Source organism: Protopterus annectens, chromosome 8.part0, assembly GCF_019279795.1.
Source record: "Protopterus annectens isolate FY-2018-M chromosome 8.part0, PAN1.0, whole genome shotgun sequence".
In the NCBI taxonomy this organism is placed as follows: Eukaryota; Metazoa; Chordata; order Ceratodontiformes; family Protopteridae; genus Protopterus; species Protopterus annectens.
In genome coordinates, this window is record NC_056741.1 from 1,167,588,560 (window position 1) to 1,167,597,864 (window position 9,305).

Genomic DNA, 9,305 nt, shown 5'->3' on the forward strand with positions numbered 1-9,305 from the left:
TCGCATACTGAGTAGTGTGCAAGTGTGCAAGTGTGCATGTGTGCATGTGTGCACGTGCGCATGTGCGCATGTGTGCATGTGTGCAAGTGTGCATCACTGGTAACATTGTGTACACACATTGTAAACTGTGTTACCTGTCTTCCACCCACAAGTTCTGGTGCTGCTCTGGTGTCATACAGCAGGGAACCTGAATCAGGTGCCATGGGTAGTGATAATGATGATATCTGTGTAATGGCACAGGAAGGTGTGCCAGGGTCCGTCAATGGTCAGCCAATTGACAGTACACAGCTGTCAACCCCATCAATGCGCACAGTCATCCTGCCAATACATCCTTTGTCAACAATGTCCCTAGTTGATGGCAGGATACAGTGGGCATTGACCAGGGTAATGTGGTATCTGTGGCAAATGCTTCCCCACACAGCAGCCATGGGCAGGGTCCTGAGATGGTACCACACAGCCAGATGTCCAGGGGTTCTCGTGGGAGCATTCGTGGGCATACTGCCCCTGTCAGACGTGCCCACAGAGGTCTTTCAACCTCTGCTATGTTTCGGGCTGTCATGCAGGCACAATCACGTATGGAATGGTACACCAGACAGGATCTGAGGGAGCTGAGAGCATGTCACACAGCCATGAATGACAGTATGCATGACATTGCGGCTGACATCCTTAGTTTCACCGATGTCATTGACAGACGTTGGGGGGGGGCATTAGATCTGTTCCACAACTACATGTCCATGAGCCAGGGCGATGGTGGATGCCTGAGGCATCAATGTGGGCATATGCCAGCTACAGTAGCAGCTGGCAGTCATCATGTATGACAACAGGGCCACAGCCACCCCCATAGTGCCAGCAGCAGCCCCAGCAATGCTGGGTCTGTGCTGTCATCAGACCTCCCCAGGAGACCATGTGCACGTGGCTCTGGACAGTCCCAACAGGGACCTGTGTCCAGTCAACAAACACCTGCTTCTGATGACAGTACCCAGTCAGGCTTAGTACCGGATACGGTCCATAGCACCCCTGCCATGCACAGGTACCGTGTCCGTGACCAGAGACACTGATCTGTATGACCTGGCAGGTACAGTCTGTGACTGTCCACAAACACTGGTATATGGCAGCCATGAGGTGGAACTGTGTGCATGCATACACACATGCGAATTGATAACACCTAGGGCTACCGCATACATGCACACACTGCATCAACATTGCCTCACCTTGTACTGCTGTCCCTCACCAACACACATACACATACATGTCAATTGGTTGCATCAGTGGCAGACGCAGGCATACCAAGTTCACACCCTGTGCATATGATGAAACTGTGCCACCTCCTGCAATCTCTAACATCAGTGCAGGAACAGGTTAACATGTTGCTGATGCACAGGGTGACTACATAGAAGTGTAGTAATAGTATCATGTTGTCAACAGGACAGTGTAATGATATTATTGTGGGTATATCCAAGCATGCCTGATGCAGTAACAGTATGGTTGTCTTGTATTGTTTTCTACACCCATAGTACGTACCATAGTGTCACATCTGCACATCTTTGCATACTGGTGGTAAGGCTGTCAACAGATGGCCACATACATAGGTAGCACAGGGGATAAGGAAATGTAAGTATTGATACGCAATGATGGACATGTAAACTGAAAGTGGCATGTTGCCCACATTCGAGTCTGCAATGAGGATGTTTGAGGATGTTGATATGTGTGCAGTACTACACAACAGGTACAGGACACACAGGAGCACCCTAGCACTGCAAGCTCACACCTCTTACCATGCTAGACAGCCCCAACACACAGAACTAACTTTCACAGGAGGGAGTGTCCCCATAAATGTCAGGGATACTGTGGTGGCAGGACAGGTAGCATACATCCTACTAAGTATGGAACCACTGAGTGAAGGCCCAGTGTCTATTATTTGACGTGTATTACTGCAGGTATGAGCACTTGGGTTTCCGTCCGGTTATTGTACATCATGATGGTACATGGTCTGTATACTTGTGTGCGCTGAGATTGGACCCTGGCCATCTGGCCTGTGCATTTCCAGGTACAAGTTTATAGTGCCTGCATATTTGCACTGTTACCTACTGGAAGTGGTTCACCTTGTTTGTTGTAGCGTGGACTACATCCAGCCCTGCTTAATGTAGCTTCGTTTGCATGCATGATTGCTTGAAATTACCCTGGAACACTGATCCCACCTGCAATGCAGATGTACGGAGCTTCTGTGGATCCCTAGTGACATCTGTATTGCTTACTATACTTATGTCCATGTCTCACTTGACAGAACGTCACTGTTTGTCCTGTTTGCATGTACGTTGCCTGTGACACATTGCATATGAGTTTTCTGGCATTTGCCCACGTGAGCATTCATATATGCCAGTGCAAACAAATCAGAAGCACTACACCCTCACATACTCACCTTCTGTACCTTATTCCCCATTGGCCCTATGTGTTGTTAATTACCATGGCAATCACAATACTATGGTAGCATGTGCAAAGGTCACTTGTCAATCACCTCTATGGTCCAGTTGTGGAATATGTGAGTCATGTGGCAATGTCACAGCTGCCACATGTACACAGTCAACCCTCTCCCCTAACCATGAACTTACAACACATGTGAGAGATGCAACCACGTAGCCAAGCTGGGGGCTAAGCACTCTGAACTCAGTAGTGGCATAACCTGTCAGGTGGCGTGACATACTACAGTGACTACAATACCAGTCTGACGTAGACCTACAATGACAGCAATCCAAACACATGAACACACTGGGACATTCATGGAGCCTCAGAATAGCATCCTGCCTGAGCAGCAGACACCTCCACAGCTGGCACACAGGCAAACGTTAAGCCGGAACAGAGCACGTGCAGCACATAGCAAACAAATCCTGTGTGCCAAACTGTCACAGCCTGTAGGGCTAGATAACACACCTGCTACAGTTGTGGTAGGTACCTCTATTGTCAGGTACAGTGAGGTCCCACTCACCAGGCCAGACAAGGAGAAGGTCACAGTGATATGCCCGTGGGGCGCTATGGTCCACCACATAACACAAGCATACAGGTCAGTCAGAGGCATGGACACATATGACTCAGTCATTGTCCATGCCACTGTGAATGACCTGTGACGTACCTCCCTGGACTACATGATAGGGAACATAGAGGGGCTCTCCGAGCATGTGGCACAGGCTGGTATGACCCTGACCTTGGTTGGCATCATACCCTCACCAAGAATGCTGCCACAATATGTAGTAAGGGTATACTATGTCTACATTTGCCATATTTTTCAGTGTCATTCATAGGGTATCCAATGCCTGTCAGCGTTAAAAGCGTGACATGCTAGGGAAGCCACGATGCTTGCTAGGGGCAGCTTGCACCTGTCACCCATGGGCCATTGTATATTGGCAAAGCCTCTTGATACACACATAGTGCCTTTTATGCAGGGCTCAGATTACATAGCCACCTCCACAGGTATCACACGGATAATGACACTCAATAGTAATGCTACTCAACATCAGCAGTGTACACCTCAAGATGCTTGCAGTGGACACTGTCCTTAGCATGGTGAACTGCAATATCTGTGCAGTAACAGATTCCTGATTCAAGGCTCACAGGTGCACCCCATCACTGCCAGGTTATACCTCATACCATGCTTGTCATCCCCTACACATGCAACAAACATGAACAGGGGGGAAGTATCTAAAGGCACCACAGATACACACACCTCCGGGTTGGTGCCACAGCACAAAGCATCAGGGCCTATCCATGTGCAACTAACAGTGGGTTAGACTGCCTTCAGGTTCCTGGCCTGGCACACACCACCCTCCCATACCCAGGAAACCCACTTGTCCTCCCTGACAACACTGGGAATATGACAGTCTCTACATACATCATTATATGGCTGGCCTGCAACTACCCAAACATAGAGTGTGAGCATTACTGTAGCTCCAACACCCTAGCTGAAAGGTTCCTAGCATGTAGTCACTGAATTTCTATAGAACATCTTGTTACCACTCCGACAACAGGTGAAAACATGCAGCACCTGTTCATCAACAACATGTAGACTATATGCCCCAGACCAGATGTGTATCCCTCGTTGCTCAGATTACACCATATACAACTCACACTGTATATTCACATACCACATGCAGCAGCTGCACAGAACACCACAGTCATATTGTTATCCAGTGCAAATACCATGTATACACATGAGGCAGGCGTCAGACATGGGAACCATTGACGGTCACAGGTATATATGTGTATGTGGCACACACATACATCATGTGTGCATTGCCATTATTGGTTTAATCGATGTCATGCATTATTGTGAACAACAACCCACACACATGGGCATTCTGTGTGACAAAAAACACACGTGGCATTTGCAGGATTCAAACCCATGACATAACTGTGCTATGACAGTAGTGAAAGACATAGTAACAGAGCACACTATTTGCATTACTAGTGGATGTTCTCTTCTGCTGTACTTATAGGGTGCTGACATCATCTCTGTTTAGAGAATGGAATATGCAGCAGCTGGTGTGTTGTACTAGTTGCCAAAAGGGACAGTTCTCACACACATACAATTACACACACACTACATGCCCCCCGAAACAAACACACACTTGCAGGATTCAAACCCCTACCTAATTATGTTATGACACTAGTATGAGACACAGTAGCAGAGTGCACTATATGCATTACTGGGAGATTTGCCCTCTTCTACTGTACTTATAGGTTGCTGATATCATCTCTGTTTAGGGATTGGAATATGCAGCAGATGCTGTGTTGTACTAGTTGCCAAAAGGGACAGTTCTCTCACACATGTAATTGCACACACACTACTCTCCCACACTTGCCATTTGTAGGATTCAAACCCCTACCTAACTATGTTATGACACTACTATGATACGCAGTAGCAGAGCTGCATATATGCATTACTGGGAGATTTACCCTCTTCTGCTGTACTTATAAGTTGCTGACATCATCTCTGTTTAGGGATTGGAATATGCAGCAGATGCTGTGTTGTACTAGTTGCCAAAGGGACAGCTCTCTCACACATGTAACTGCACACAGACTACTTCCCCACACAAACACACACACTAGCCATTTGTAGGATTCAAATCCCTACTTAACTATGTTATGACACTAGTATGAGACGCAGTAGCAGTGCGCGCTATTTGCATTAGTGGGGATTTTCCCTCTTCTGCTGTACTTATAGGGTGCTGACATCATCTGTGTTTAGAGGGGGAATATGCAGCATCTGGTGTATTGTACTACTTGCCAAAAGGGACATTTCTCTCACACACATATTTGCACACACCATGCACGTATCTGTTGCTCAGGAACTGTTTGTGGTACTTTATTGCCATAGCTTTCCCTATCTCTATGAACAACTTGTGTACTGTGGCAGATGTATGCATGTGAGTGGGATCCACTTCTTTACTTATGTCTCTGTTGTCATGTCACTGTGTGCACTGGACAGAGTTCTGTATTGTGGGAGGTTCCTGTATTAACACATACACATGCCAGATATGTGTGTGCAACAGCTGAACTGTGAGATTGCCTATGTGTGTGAGCATGTCCAGTTCACAGTTCATATGGCTTCCTGACTGACACGTCTCATTTATCTAAGTGTGTGGGCATGCCCAATGTGTACTTTCCATATGTTGAGATCTGTGGTCCAGCACATTTGTGTTAGTGTATGGACTTCATCTAGATTTCACATGTACAGTTCAGTGTTGGACATCAGGTTGTGTTCCTACTGGCCAACTGCTTTGTGTGTGAACCTAACAGGCATTATGCTGTGCCTGCAGAGTTGCCATGGGATAGTTTGCATACAGTTGTCAACATCCTTTGACTGGCCAAACTTTATTGTCGATAGTGTACTGGTTCAGTACTTTCACTGTGGTGGACAGTATCATCGGTTTTAGTCCTAGCATTGCTTGACATATTTGTAGTGCACACACCAGACTGGTTGAGAGGCAGTTGTGTAAATATGACCATGTTGCTTTTTGTTCAGATATGGCCAACATAGCACAAGATTGTCAACATTGTTCATGTATTCCACAACTTGTGTGGACAGTGACAAACAATGGCCATGTGCCCTAGGCCATTTGTACTGGTAGTCAGACAGTGTTTGTCCTTCAACACACATATTCACTGGTCTTTGCTTTGACATATTTCAAGGTTAGTCTGCTGTGCCTCTGTCTACCCGTGACATACTGGTGATATCCAGGGTAAACCTACCATCTCACATCCAGTCAGCATTATTCCCCTGGATGACAGTCAATAAGGGGCTCCCTGGATAACCTGTACTGCGGTTAAGTCATGAGTGGAGTGAGCTTCTTGGTCATGGATCAATCAGTACAGCATGTCCTGTTTATGTCAGTGCTGGGGTTCAGGCCTGTCATGTGCGTAGGTCACCACCATTCAGAATTTACATGGTGCCAAGTGTCCATTGATTCCAGCTTGCTCACGGCTTTGTACATTAGGCACAGATCACCTCTATCCACACAGTATAGCAGTGTGTGGAGCTGCAGTGTGTTTAACCAGGCAACACATGGCATCTGTTACAGCTTTGAGATACTCCTGGTGGTGCATGTTTGCGGTCTTTCTAGTTGATGCAGGTGTCTGCTACTGTACATCCCACAAGGGCCATTGTAAGCAATTGTGAGGCTGACGATAGATGACTGGAGAGGCACAATGACCTCCCCTGACCTAGCTGTGCTTAACTTCATGATTACATGGGTATATGGTATGTGACTGTAGCCAGTACAGACACATGGTTGTCACATGCAGGATATCTATCACCTTGTGTCCCCAGGTCTCTTATTGCTCCTGATGTACTTAATGTGTTAACACCTATGTGGTATATTGGGGACACGCACTGTGTTTCCACAGGGGCTCACTATATACTATTATGCATTTTGTTGGTTGACATGGCTGTTCCACCACTTGTCTGTTTCTATGTGTACCTTTGTAGGCTGCTCATGTCAGCTGGAGGGTCCCATATGGTGGCCAGGTTTTATTCATCTGCAAACCTGTTCAGACACAGTCCTTCCATGTTGGCCTGTACCTGTGTGACATATATACCATGAGACAGGTCCCAGGACCGTGACAAGGGGATGCCATGTGTACCTGGTTTGTAGTCTGACATGGCTGGGGCATTTCTGACCAGGTCAGTTCTGTCCTTGAGCTGGTTTCAAGCCATCTACTTGGATAGGGGTGTATAGTTAGGCTGGTGAGCTTATCTGTACTGAACTACTGGGGTATTTTAAGGAAGGATTTTGCAAGGTCCGATAGGCTGTGTGAACCACATTCCCTCATCCATGGCCTTTGCGTGTGTCACATGAGTTGGACATGTTTAAGGGCAGGATCTGCCCTATGACAGCCACACTGGGTAGGGTCCAATGTCTGTAGGTACCCAATATCATTATTCATGGTCTCCATGATGATCCTCTCCATTACTTAGCACCAAGATGGTCAGGCAGGGTTGAGGAGTGATAGTTTGCAGTATCCATTCAGGCACCACCTTTGTGGTGAGGGACCACTGTTGCTGTACACCGCTCTTTGGGTACATATCCTGTGGTAAGTTGAGAGTGAGCAGTACTGCTATTTGGTGTTCCATTCTTCTTACAGTTTTGGTTGGACACAACCCAGGACACCATCTGGTACCATTGATGCTGTGTGGTTTGCTTTGTAGATGCTGCCTGTTACCTCAGCATCTGCAATGTCAGGGGGCCGTCACTCTGCTGGGATAGATATTTGGCAGTCTGGTGCTGATGGTGAGTTTGCAATGAATCTGTTAGGTTGGATGTTGACAATGTGTGTGGGTTTGGTGTATTGTTTGTGATATTTGGGTAATGCAGATCATATCTGTGGATTACCACTATGCTTCCTACCATCAGTTAAGACAGCTGTGTGATTATCCTTTGTGTACTGCACAATTTGTCTCATCATAGGGTCATAGGTTCATACTAGACTATCTGTCCTGGCCATGTTTGAGCCTAGACAGACTGTGTGTGGCTTTTGTCACCACTTGCATGTGCAAATTATGCCCATTTAGGGTTTACTTTACTAGATGTGACACAGAGATGGCTACCAGTGTTAACCTACTATCTCCCATGCACTCAACTGGATTTCTCTTGTAGATTATGAGTGTGGACCTATGCCTAACATGGACTGGGATTCTGTTCCAGACTGTAAGGTGCCTCTGGGTTATCTATCTGTCCCTCCAGCACATCCCATTTATGTATGTGATGCAGTTCAGATATCTCACTGTGGTGTCTCTGCTGGATTTGAGGTTTCTGCAGTGGAGCATGTCAATTAATTCTGGATTGGACTTGGCCTTGTACATCAGGCATGCATCACCTCTGACTGGGCAGTATGCATGTGAATTGGTCTGGGGTTTCTTCAGCCAGCCAGCAGATGACAATAGTTTGGACCCTTTATCCTCTTGGTGAGGTACATTAGTGGTCTTTCTGACTGCTGCAGGTGTCAGGTATGGTACATCCTACATGGGGCATTGTTGTCATGTATGGGCCTGATAAGTGTGGAGTGTGGGGGCACAGTGACCTCTCTTGATCTACATATGCATCCTTTCATGTTAAGGTGGGCAAAATAGCAGGTCTTACTGGCCACCTTGGGAACGTCAGTGTCACATGACAGGTTACTGTCAACTTGTGTCCCTAGGTTCCTGATTACTACTTTCACACATACGCTGTGTGCCTTGTTTGGTATTTGGTGACACATTCATACTCTGCAGTGTCTTCATTATGGCTGCTGGGGTTCCTGCATTTGGGAGGGTGGACTGTAGCTGCCTGCAAACTGGGACACAGTTCTAGCTACTGTTACCTGCCCATGGATAGTCCATGCTGCTTCTTGCTGTGGTACAAACCTGGGGTGTGGTAATCCTTCACAATTATTGATAGCCACACTCCTATTGTAGTTTGTTCCATGTTTTCGGCCAGCGGCATGGTATATGGCATGACCTGGTAGTATTAGGGTGATCTTATGAGCCTTGACCCTGGTTTCTGTTACAGGACAGATATTACCATTCTCCATGCTGGGGTGGGATTGGTCTGCATGCATCTTGCATTTTAGACCTCAGGCATTGGGTAGCATTACATCCAGGTTGTTACACCTTGTGCTACCTATGGTGGTGTGTTTGTGTTTCCAGCCTTACCTATTCAAGGCACAGTGGGGTGACAACAGCCTTTGCCAGTATCCACACAGCCAGGTGTGCTGGGTGTGTGCCATCCCTAGCAGGTGGTGCATTCTGTCTTGCTCAGCATGTCATCCCAGGCTGT